The 13,245-nt window shown below is 44.9% G+C and overlaps 1 long non-coding RNA gene across 1 annotated transcript; it reads right to left on the bottom strand.

The window, feature by feature from the left end:
* Positions 1 to 10,796: 10,796 nt before the first annotated feature.
* On the bottom strand, positions 10,797 to 13,240 carry LOC310681256. Its single transcript, XR_014513174.1, has 2 exons — positions 12,143 to 13,240; positions 10,797 to 12,040 (listed from the first exon to the last, which is right to left on the bottom strand). It is a non-coding gene; the product is annotated as an uncharacterized lncRNA (long non-coding RNA).
* Between the last annotated feature and the right edge of the window lie 5 nt (positions 13,241 to 13,245).

Raw genomic sequence — 13,245 nt, 5'->3', positions numbered from 1 at the left:
CCCCCTAACCCGTGGAGCCAGGTAGGGGCAGAGAGCTGCGAGTGCGAGCGCGAGCGCGCCCCCCCCCCCATGTTGCGCCCGGTGCGGCCGGCTCCCCCTGCACCCCCCACGCTACGCCACTGGCTTAGTCATGCTGGCCACATGACCCGGAAGCTGTACGCTGGCTCTCTCGGCCAATAAAGCAAGATGAGCACTGCAACCCAAGATTCAGTGGGTCAGGGGTCCCTTTACTTTTAACATAGTACAGTGGTTAAAGTATCAGAAAAGGACCAGGGCAGCCCAGCTCCAAGTGTCTGCTTGCAGCCCTAAAACCTCAAGGCCACACACAGTCTCTTGTTCTAACATACATTTGACAACGGCACGGTACAATACAATACAATACAATACAATACAATACAATACAATAATCTTTATTGTCATTGTCCCATACAGAACAACGAAATTGATAAAAATCTACATCAGACATTCAAAAACCCACAAGCATGCTATCCCAGACTGGTCAGCCCCTAAAAACTCTGATACCCCATAATTGAATACAATGTTGTTGTTGTTTAGTCGTTCAGTCGTGTCCGACTCTTTGTGACCCCATGGACCAGAGCACGCCAGGCACTCCTGTCTTCCACTGCCTCCCGCAGTTTGGTCAGACTCATGTTTGTAGCTTCGAGAACACTGTCCAACCATCTCATCCTCTGTCGTCCCCTTCTCCTTGTGCCCTCCATCTTTCCCAACATCAGGGTCTTTTCCAGGGAGTCTTCTCTTCTCATGAGGTGGCCAAAGTACTGGAGCCTCAGCTTCACGATCTGTCCTTCCAGTGAGCACTCAGGGCTAATTTCCTTAAGAATGGATGCGTTCGATCTTCTTGCAGTCCATGGGACTCTCAAGAGTCTCCTCCAGGACCATAATTCAAAAACATCAATTCTTCGGCGATCAGCCTTCTTTATGGTCCAGTGCTCACTTCCATACCATCACTACTGGGAAAACCATAGCTTTAACTATACGGGCCTTTGCTGATAAGGTGATGTCTCTGCTTTTTAAGATGCTCTCTAGGTTTGCCATCGCCTTTCTCCCAAGGAGCAGGCGTCTTTTAATTTCGTGACTGCTGTCACCATCTGCAGTGATCATGGAGCCCAAAAAAGTAAAATCTCTCACTGCCTCCATTTCTTCCCCTTCTATTTCTCAGGAGACAGATGAGGTGATCAGGCACTCCCATTCCTTTAAGAACTTGCCATAGTTTGCTGTGGTCGACACAGTCAAAGGCTTTTGCATAGTCAATGAAGCAGAAGTAGATGTCTTTCTGGAACTCTCTAGCTTTCTCCATAATCCAAGGCATGTTTGCAATTTGGTCTCTGGTTCCTCTGCCCCTTCGAAAACCAGGTAGCAGAGATCAATAGGAACCAAAACATCTATCTGTAAAGAGGAAGTGTTTCATTTAAATCACAGAAAGCCTAGGCAATGAAAACCTGAAATGTCTAAAATAAAATAAACAAATATCAAACTTGCCATTTGCTCATCACACAAATCCATAACATAAAGGTTTCTCCAGCTACTCCTGGCTTGTTTGTTTTTATTGGCCCCTCAAGAACCAGTGGAGATCCTAAACTGGTCTTATGGCTGTGATGCATCAGTAGTGGGACTTCTTTGCACACTGCCTGAAACAGAGAAAGGGCTTATACAGATTTTTTCCCCAGAAAAGGCTAGTATTTCCCAGCAAGCAGGCAGAAAAGTCCACATTGAAGTACCTTAAATATGCAAAGATTTTCCTATCTCAGAGTTGCTTTGGTTAATTACTTTGGGAGATATTTAACATATTGGAAGGATTGGCTCTTTGAACTTCAGAGAGACTTCTTCAGGTGGGATAATCTCCTTGTTATAATCCTGATTTTAGATATATCTGGCTGACCTTCTTATGACCTGGTGCCAATGATTAAGAATGTGGCCTTGCCTTTGTGGCATCATTAGGCATCTCTCCTATTAGACACTGTTCTAGTTTTTCCTACACCACATGAGAGGAAAGGTGTATGGCTGCTGCTGCTGCTGCTGCTACGCAGAACCAGAGAATCATAGACTTGGGAGGGACCCTGAGGGTCATCTAGTCCAACCCCCTGCAATACACAAATCTCAACAAGTCGCCTCTGACTTACCCCTTCTCTAAGCCCCTAAGCCCCAGGTGCTGCAACCTTACTCCACAGGGGAGTTCTGGAGTGATCCCCTCGATCACTTTGGCGGCCCTTTTCAGAAGCTTTTCCCATCTCCACAATATCTTTTTTGAGCTGAGGTGACTAGAACGGCACACCGTCTTCCAAATGTGATCACACCATGGATTTGTATAAGGTGTTACGGTAAAATCTGGGTGCGAGGCTGCTCTGCCACCCAGCTCGTCGTACTAAGTCCGCGGGTCCCTGCGGAGGAAAATGAGCTCAGCCGGAGACAGGAGTAAGCTGCAGAAGATCCAAGTTTATTGCGCAACAGGTTCAAGGCAAGATTGAACAGCGAGAAAGGGGTGACATGAACTTTTGAAACTTCCCTCCATGTCCCGGAATACAGTGCAAAATACATCCCAGTTACATCATGAATACATTAAGAAGAGGTTGGGTTACACAGATTACATCATGAATACATTAAGAAGAGGTTGGGTCACACAGGATTAACATATGGAGGAGGGAGGGGGGAATATGCAGAGCTGGAGATATGCGCAGATAAGCACATCCTGAGTACCTGATGACAAGACAATGGTCCATGTATGCATGGTCTGCCACCTGGCCTTGCCCAGAGGAAAGGCTTGGCAGAGTGATTTGACAGGATTAGGGTCTTGACACCTTGCTTGAGGGATTATGGAGGACAGGGGAGGTGTCATGGAGTCCTAGAGAAATCGAGCAAATTGGCACGTTGATTTTCTATGAATTTTATAGATTTTAGTCCCTTTTGACATTGACAATTGGAAATAAATGGATATATTGTAGCGAAGAAGGAGGTGAAGAAGACATGCCCCCCCCCTTCCGTATCAAAGGGCACCATGTTTCTGCCAGTTCTATTTCCAGTTTCTTTCCTAAGGATCCCTCTTTTCTCTCTCTCTCCTTTTTTGCTGATGAAAGGAGAATCCAGCTCTGCGGACAAGTGACACTTTTGAGTGCAAAATGCTTCATTGGCATTAATTTATGATGACTACAGGACATAGGTTGTGAGCTTTTGCCTCCTTTGGTTTGACGGAGTCAGTGTGTGTGTGTCAGGGGCGAGCGAAGGTGTCGTGACACCTGGGGTGTGGCGTCGCTATGTAGGACACGTGTGACGTCACTACGTACGACACATGAGCCATACGTAGCGACGCCACACGTGCGCTGTACATATGGTTTGCCGGTGCCGGCGCTCCAGTGCCATATGGACGGTACCGGGATCCTCTGCTCACAGCTGCAGCAGCAAACAGAGGATCCTCCCTTCGCGGCTGTAGTGGTGACGGAGGGATCCCACTGTGCTGGAGCAGCGCCGGCAGCAAACCACTATGTACAGCACATGTGCAGCGTTATGTATGGCGCATGTGTGCAACGCTGCACATGCGCTGTACATAGCAGTTTGCCGCTGCAGCCACAAACAGAGGATCCTCCATATGTGGCTGCGGCGGTGCGATGGCTGCTCGCGCCACTGCGAGTCCCCGTGGGGTGCCTTCTTGTCACCCTGCCAGACATGGCACCCAGGGCGCACTGCCCCCCTGTTGCGACACCACTGGTGTGTATATGTGAGAGAGACCTTGTCTTTGTGTGGGTCGTGTGTACACAGACACCCAGGCTCCTTTGTGAAGCCTCCTATGCAGGGGCGGTGGTGGAACGAAGGCCCACAGTGCCGCTGCCTTGCACCTTGAGCAGACACCCACCCAGTGCTCACACTTCCTTGGGGGCTGCCTCCTTCCCCAAACAGTTGTGGGCAGGAGGGAGCAGCTTTGGCCACTGCCCAGGGTTGTGGGGCTCAGTGCCAGCCTGCCAGCTGTGGCGACATCAGTTCCTGGAGGGGCAAAGATCAGGAGAAAGTAGTGGGGGCAGATCTACGATGAGTGGTCAGAGGGCGAAGGAGGAGCAAAGGAAGAGGTTTTGGAAGCTGAAGCGGCAACAGGGTTTTAGTGAGCAAGAAGAGGCTGTAGCAGAGAGCAGTTCCGACTCAAAGGCTGAAGCGGAGGCTGGAGGAGACTGGAACCAGCTCCCTTCTCCCCTGGTCTCCTAGAACACAGAGAGAAATTAAAAGGGCAGAGGAGAGGTTGGTTGTACACAGGTGCAGTCTATGACTGCTGGGGGGAAACCCTGGACTTAGGCAGCTGTGGGAAGCAGGGACCTTCATTCCTCACAACTACCTCATTCGGGTAAGACCTACTGGGAAGAGCTGGAATTGCTAGGCCTGTGCTGTTTTGATTTATTTGAATAGTTAACTTCACTGACACCAGTTTTGTTGTTGTTGTCGCTGACCTTCATCTGATTCCCGCTTCTGACATGTGGCCAATTCTTCCCATTTCTGGTCTTTGCTGTCCCTGCTCCACATTGCAGGCACAACATTTTAGGGATGTTTTTGGGTCACTTCCGGGTTCAGTGAGATGTGCACATGACTGGTCGCACATATATGAGATGCACCTAAAATGGTCACTGCCTGTACAGTGGTACTTAAGTACTTAATTCGTTCCGGAGGTCCGTTCTTAACCTGAAACTGTTCTTAACCTGAAGCACCACTTTAGCTAATGGGGCCTCCCGCTGCCGCCACACGATTTCTGTTCTCATCCTGAAGCACAGTTCTTAACCCGAGGTACTATTTCTGGGTCAGCGGAGTCTGTAACCTGAAGCGTCTGTAAGCTGAAGCGTATGGAACCCGAGGTACCACTGTACTCAGTTTCAAATACCAGCAGTAATGTTTACACATCAATAATGTGACACAAATATTTTTGCAAAAAAACATACCAAAATGGAACTGTCCCTTTGGAGCACGCTGATTATTATACCCTGTGGGAATTAAACTTATGAGAGACCTTGTTTACTTTACTGCTTTAAGCTACTTGAGTTTAGTTAACCTGGGTAGAATGTTAAGTCCTTTGAGGATTTTAAACTGCTTAAATTGCTCCGAAGATCAGCTTAGTCTTAAACTAAGGTTCACAGTGCAGCAATTAATGCACTCTAAGCTGATTTAAAAGCTTGAATTTTACTTACCGCACTCCCATTGCCCCACCTCACTTTTTAAATGTAATTTCTTTGTCCAGTCATATCTTACCTGAAAATGTAAAAGGTAAAAGTAAAGGTAAAGGACCCCTGGACGGTTAAGTCCAGTCAAAGGCAACTATGGGATGTGGCACTCATCTCACTTTTCAGGCAGAAGCCAGAGCACATGGAAACGCTGTTTACCTTCCCGCCAGAGCAGTACCTATTTATCTACTTGCACTGGTGTGCTTTCAAACTGCTAGGTTGGCAGGAGCTGGGACAGAGCAATGGGAGCTCAGCCCATCACACAGATTCGAACCACCAACCTTCTGATGGCAAGCCCAAGAGGCTCAGTGGTTTAGACCACAGTGCCACCTGCTTCCCTACACCTGAACATGTAAGAAATCTCCAGTCATATGGTGATTCTACTTAATAGATCCTTGACCTAAAAGTCATTGCCTTGAAGATGTTATTTGAATATCAGAACAAGAACCAAGGAAGTACAGCAAAAGCGAAAGTTGTCACAATCATAACATATCCAGGAATTGCTTCACATCCACATGTACTACATGTATATCATTTGACCTGTCTATACTTCTTAATCTACACTTGAGCCCTATTCGCATGATGAATCTGAATTACACCTGTAGACCTCTTCCAGATCTTTGTACATTTAGCCAAACCTTTAAGCAAAGACTATGTGTGGAGGAGTTCTTTGTGATCTGCATCAGTATTCTGAACACTGCACAAAGAGCATGGAGATATGCACATTGTAAGCTCTAGCCAGAGGTACAGCTGAACATGCAGATAAGGGGGGGGGCGGGAGTGTAGGTATAAACTTAAGAACGTGGGCAAAATCTTAGATTAGATTAAAATCTAGATTAGATCCAGTTTATTCAGCAATTTTTCCATGGGTTTGGGACCCAAAAGTGAACTATCAAAGATCAAACTTGCTCTGCAACAAGATACTACCCAAATTACAACTTAAATTTGCACAAATGTTACAAATACCATTAGTGGTATCCTCATTTAGATATTTAAGTGTGCAGGTCTTCAAAAATAAACTATATTGCCATTATTATGTTTGATTGTTGTCCAGAATGAAGCCAGAGACAGACATTGTCTCACTGGAATCTTTCACTTTTCAGTAGAAGAGCTACCATAAAAATGATGCTCTTACCTTGATTCACATACATTTACGTACTTATTCTATACACTACCTTGGGAAATACCATCGTCTCTTGAGATGGCATCACAAATAGAATTTTTCACCTTCCAAAGCACAAAACCCAGAATAGCAAAAACCATGAGATACAAATCCCCTTTAGAAGGTGGATGTGGATCCCACAACCTTTACTTTATAACAAAGCATCCCAATTTAGATACCTAATTACCCTCATGAATGACACAGGAAAAAAGCAATGGGTACAAGTTGAAAAAAACTTTATTGGCACAGGAAGATACAGATGGAATTCATTTTAATAAAAAGGCTTTAAAGGAAAACATAGCAAATAAAAAAATATACCATCTATAGTATAGATGGTAGTATCTATATCCATAGTACCAATATAATGTCTATAGTATAGATGGTATATCTATAGTATAGATGGTATATCTATAGTATAGATGGTATACCATCTATACCATCTATACTGCACTGAAGGTTTGGCATCATGGGATAGGTAGTTTATTGCCAGGAATCTCCCCTCTGACACCGCTCCACAGATATCCAGACTTCTATCAAAATGATAGGAACATAAACACAGATGCACCGAAGAAGGATTACTACGTAAATACACAACCCATACTGAGAGATGCATGGAAAACTAATGCAAAAATAAGAGTTTCGGGTGGTTGTATTGATACCAGTTGAACACTAATAATATGGACCAAGGGCATAGAGATTTAACACATTTTGAAAAAATTGTGCATGGTAGTTTAGAGAATAGCTCCTCCTCTTCCATTCCTCTCCTTCTATTTTGTCTTTCTCCCTTTCAGGATGCAGCTGGTAACAGAAGTGATGCAGGTCTATCTGCCTGAAAGGCAGAGCAGCGGGAAGCCGACACATCCATCACAGATCTGCTGTTGGAATTATGAGAGCACCACAGGTTCTAACTGTCAGTCACCAGTTCCAGTTTGCTGCTTCCATATGCTTCCAGCCAGCAGACTCTCCCTCACAATCCCTGCCAATTAATGCCTATTAAGTTCACAGCTTCATTATTGTAAAACAGAACGAGCTGACCCCTCCCTTTCTCCGACAGTTCACACACATTCACTGAAGCTTAGATTCATGGTACCTTAAGGAGGTGGTGCAGAATGGCCAATATTTGATCAGATTTCAGGACCAAAGAGGAACAAAGCAGGGGTGCCCTTTATCACCCCAGCTTTTCATTTCAGCAATCAAACCAGTGGTAAAACAGGGTTAGGCAAATTATCGTATTAAAGGTATTAAAATAAATGGCATGGCCCACACACTTAGTAAGTTTGCTGATGACATCACTCTCCGACTTAGAGACCTTGATGTCAGACAACATTCGGGTGATTGAGTGCCTGGACTGACAATCACTCAGAATCTGAAACACCATGCTTGAACTTTCCTCCTGCAACTAAATTACACAAAATTGTCAAATTCAGTTTTCCCCCTAAATATTTTTAAATATACAAGACACCAGACACTGGTCAAAAATTTGTAAAATAAGCTTAGTATGGATTGTCTGACAGGGATGGCTAACAGTGCCCTCCTGCACCCTCCTTATAAAAGCTTAGCTTGTTTATCTCTCTCTCTCTCTCTCTCTCTCTCTCTCTCTCTCTGGCTTCTTATAGAGGAAGAGAAGGGAGGGGAATGAGCAAAAGACTCCACCTTCCTACCAAAGCTGCTCCTGTGGGATGGAGATACTGGAGACAGGGGTGGGACCTGCTGGCAGTGATTATTTTTGATTGGCTAAGCAGAGATGGGCAAAGCATTTAAAAAGCCTTTGAGTCAGTGAAAAATTTATTAATGACTGTGACAGGAGAAAGATTGGGTTATGGCTCTGGAGGTGCTGGGAGGGCTACTTTGCCCAACAGAGGAGCTTCCGCTGTGAAATGGCAAGAATTGACAGGAGACATAGATATTCTGACATGCGCGCTCTGAGAGAGCTCACAACCCATGCTTGCTTTCCTTGGTGCAGTGCTTTCAGATAAGCAGTGTACTTTCAGCTCACCGGAACCTCTTAAAAAATTCCCCAAAGGAGCTAATGCAGTTTACTTCCACACCTGCCAGCGGTCTAGCTTCAGCACCTTGCAGAAGTGGCAGGTGGGAGAAGAGCCATTGTGCAGTGCCTCTGATACGATTACGCTTTCCCAATGAGTTATTGCTAGGTTAAAGGGCTGTGATAGTGCCAATATCCAAAGCTGGGTTATTGTGTTATTTATGCGCTATTGTCACTGGATATTAGCTCTATGATCAATCCCAGTGACAGAGGCTGCTTAGCCTGTCACACTTTGTTTTATCTTCCATCCTTACTACCTCAAAATTGCTAATCCAATGTCTCTATAACCAATTTAGGGGAGATCAAACCCTGCTGTTACAGAGTGGTATGAAAGCAGGTTCTTGGTCTCCAACATTGCACGGAAGATGAAGTCTTCAGGCTTTGGAGCTAAGCTGCCGCTGCCTGTTGCCTGTCTGTCCATCTATTAGCAAAACACCCATCATTAGGTGTGTGTATGTGTATTTGTGTAGCAAGAGTGGTTCCTGCTTCTAGATCCCTGTGAGGGAGGTCCCTGTATACTGACAAAAGGCAGAACAAGAATGGTAAATGTTCACTTGAATAGGGGAACGCAAAGAGATACATTAAGACAAACCATTGGAGTGGAGGCTAAACCTCCTTGCAACTCAGTCACTGAGAATTAAGCTTTTTCTATCCATATAGTTCTACTCTGGATTCTTCATGGCATAGAATCATAGAATTGTAGAGTTAGCAGGGATCCCAAGGGTCATCTAGTCCAACCCCCTGAAATGCAGGAATCTCAGCTAAAGCATGCATGACAGATGGTCACCCAACCTCTGCTTAAAAACCTCCAAGGAAGGAGAGTCCACCACCTACAAAGGGCGACCATTCCACTGTCGAGCAGCTCTTAATGTCAGAAAGTTCTTCCTGATGTTTAGTTGGAATCTCCTTTCTTGTACTTTGAAGCCATTGGTTCAAGTCCTACCCTCCAGAGCAGGAGACAACAAGCTTACTCCCTCTTCCATGTGACAACCCTTGAGATACTTGACGGTGGCTATCGTATCTCCTCTCTGCCTCCTCTTTTCCAAGGCTAAACATACCCAGCTCCTCCAACCGTTCCTCATGTGGCTTGCTCTCCAGACCCTTGATCATCTTGGTTGCCCTTATCTGCACAAGTTTAAGCTTGTCAACAGCGTTTTTATGTTGTGGTGCCCAAAATTGGACACAGGACTCCCAATCATGGTCTGACCAAGGCAGAATAGAGTGGTACTATTACTTCCCTTGATCTGGGCACTAGACTTCTGTTGATGCAGCCTAGAATAGCATTAGCCTTTATTTTTTTTTCTGCTGCTGCATCACACTGTGGACTCATGTTAAGCTTGTGGTCCACCAAGACTCCTAGATCCCTTTCACATGTACCACTTGTAAGCCAGGTGTCCCCCATCTTCTATTTGTGCATCTGGTTCTTGCTGCCCAATTCTGTCTTCTGCGGCATTAGCTACCCCTCCCAGTTTGGTGTCATCTGCAGATTTGATTAACACCCCCTCCATTCCTTCCTCCAAGTGATTTGGAGGAGCCCAAATCAATTGATTTCATAAAATTTCTCTACCGCTGGATTATAAAGCAACCACCACCTTCAAAGTAGTTTACAAAGTGGGAGATATTTCCTATGACTTGTTGCTAGGAACACGAGACTTCACCCTTAGACCTCCTCATCCCCGTTTCTTTCTTTTTCTGCCCAGTGTGTTCTGCCAATAAACAGCTTTCCTTAGGTTGCAAGGAAGGGAAATGTTATGAGTTTGTGGGTGCCAGACTCTCGTGTCATGAGTTTCTGGGTGCCAGGCATTGAACTCCTGGACATTGAACATCTGGGGAGTTGATCTAAACCTTGTTTAGATGTACCCCAAGCTCTACATTTGATTATTGGCTATTAAAAACTAGTTGAAACCATTTTATTTCATTCACAAAAGAATTGGAGCGGTACTATTACTTCCATTGATCTGGACATTATACTTCTGTTGATGCAGCCTAGAATAGCATTAGCTTTTTTTGCTGCTGCATCACACCATTGACTCATGTTAAGCTTGTGGTCTACCAAGACCCTTAGATCCTTTTCACTTTTACTGCTAGTAAGGCAGGTGTGCCCCATCCTATATTTGTGAATCTGGTTCTTCCTGCCTAAATGCAAAACCTTACATTTGTCCCTGTTAAAATTCATTTTGTTAGCTTGTGCTCAATTCTCCAATCTGTTAGGGTCATTTTGAATTCTGATTCTATCTTCTGCAGCAATAGATACCCCTCCCAGTTTGGTGTCATCTGAAAATTTGATGATCAACTCCTTCATTCGAGTCATTTATAAAGCCACTGAAGAGCCATGGGCCCAGGACCCCACTTGTGGCTTTTTTCCTGGAGGACAAAAATGTCCAGGGGGACATTACTTTTTTATTATGATTTTCAGTTTTATACATTTCAATAACTTTACAATCATTTTAACATTTCAAAATTCAACTTCCGTTCCCCTCTTTCTGTCACTTAATACTTTATATTTTTTTTCCTGCATAGCCAAATTAACTTAATTTGCTCATTTATTCATCTACTTTAAATATACTCTTATAAAACTGCAGGTTATTACAATGTTCTTATCTGTTTACAGTTTATTTGTAAATATTTCCATTCTTTTGTAAGCAGTTTGCAAGCATTGGGTTTTGCCATTTCTGCATATTTCATAAGATTTGCTATCCATTCTGGGACTTCTTCTTTCCATTATTGGACAAGTAACCTAAGGGACCACACTGGAGACTCATGGTGTTTTTTAAATACTGTAAATTCCGGCCTATAAGGCGACTTTTTAACCCCGAAAAAGAGGTTAAAAAGTCGGTGGTCGCCTTTATACGCCGGATATCCGCCCCCCGCTGCTGCGGCGACGGCCTCTGCTCCACACCGGGAGAGAGTGGCCTGGCGCGGAGCCCACCCACTGCTGCTTCAGAAGCAGCAGCAGGGTCGGCGGGCTCTGCTCCGTGCTGGGCGGCCTTCTCCCGGCACGGAGCTGCCCAGCGTATTAGGCAACTGGGCTTATAAGACTAATACGCCCAGGCGCCTAATACGCCGGAATCTATGGTATATATCTATACCGTAGAACTGGGTCTTGGTGGGAGTAGAGCTGTATTGGAGTTGCGGGCCTCACTGCTGTCGCTGCCTGGAAGAGAAAAGACGAGAAACCCAGAAAGATGGGTTATCAACATAATAATAAATGAAATTATTAAGAATCATTTTCATTTATTATTATGTTGATAACCCATCTTTCTGCAACGATCTCAAGGTGGCTTACATTAGCCTACCTTTCTCATTCCATCGCTGAACTCTTCTTGAATCAGGGAGCTGCCCCCCACCCCACCCCCTGCAGCCAGATTCTCTCTGGCCTCCCTGTTCCTCATGAACAAAGATCAACACTCTCCATCCATGTTGGCATCGGTGGCATTCATTCACTGGTCGTACAGCCGTACGTATATGGTTCTTATCTTCATTAACTCCTTCTCATTTTTATTTACATTTACTTCATCATCCCATTGATGTGGCGATATTTCTACCTCCTCCTCCTCACAGACCAGGGGATGGATCTTTGGCATGTGACAACAGGAGACCAGCAGCCCATGTGGCCTTTGATACCTAGGGAAGAAGAGGGAAAATAATCAGGAAATGGGTTCTAGATACTTCCTCGATACTCTATATCTCTGTGCTGAATTTGGAGCACCTGGCAACTAAACCTACTTTCAGAAACCTCTGTTGGAGAGTACAGCAAGCAGTTGAACCCATAGAAGGGGGGATCTTGTCAAAGGACCTGCCAAAATTGGGAGATGCTCTTCTTGTGATGATGCCCACAAGGGGGAAGGCAAGCCATTTCCCTCAAAGCCTCTAAGATGGCCTTGAGGACAATCTTAAAAAATAAATCTAACCATGACCCGATTCCCTATGTTTCTAAATCTTAAGGGATAGCAAAAGAAGCAGACTGTGGAAAGAAGAAGAGCTCCGACTTACAGGCGAGATGAAGAAATTTTCATTTTTCAGAAGACACAGTTCATATAAACAACATCTTTTCTTTGAACTATCCTCAAATAGTTGCTCTTCCCAAATTCTCAGCCAAGTCACTCAGCAGGGGGACACTTCACAATAGAGGACATCACCCTGTTACTGTAGCTATCATACTTAACAATTGCCATTGTTCCCCTTAACATGCATTTTTCAAATATATCTTTCAGTGGGTTAAGCAGTTTTATTCAATTTATTTAGAAAAGATCGCGAGCTGGCTTTACAGATGCATTTCTCCTCTCTGTTTTCTGTGCTTTTCCTACTTTCTTGCGTTGTAAACCACCCCCTGCCAAGTTTGGGTGAAGGGTGGTGGTGTATAAATTCAATAAGCCACATAATCATAATAATTCATCTCTCTCTTCCAGAAAGCTCCCGCCCAAGCACTTTAAGGCGCAGCAGCCACACCCCATTCGTCCAGGTTTTCCCCGACAAAAACGTGTGTTTTTTGCAGAATCAATGGGGTGTTTTTTGCGGACTCGACAAAACCTGGACGTATGACAAGGGGGGTTATTTTCTTTTTTCTTTTGAAAACAACCCTTTAAAAATCCGAAAAGGCCCCAAACTTCTTCTTTTTTTCTTTTTTCGTTGGGGGAGCTGTTTCCCCCACCCAAAAAAAAATCTCAACATATCTGTCCGGATTTTCACTTGAGGGAATATGGCAAAGCGGGAGGATAAGCCTCCTTGTCGCGCGCAGGCGCATTCGCGTCCTGAAACCGTTGGTCGAGAGCACGCAACGAACCGCGCGGTCGGCTCCAGGGCGCATGCGCAGGCTCCTTCCGTTATTT

The sequence above is a fragment of the Podarcis tiliguerta genome (assembly GCF_965153285.1).
Source record: "Podarcis tiliguerta genome assembly, chromosome: 7".
NCBI lineage: Eukaryota > Metazoa > Chordata > Lepidosauria > Squamata > Lacertidae > Podarcis > Podarcis tiliguerta.
Note: the sequence above shows the minus strand (reverse complement) of the source record. Positions and strands in the feature narration are given on the sequence as shown.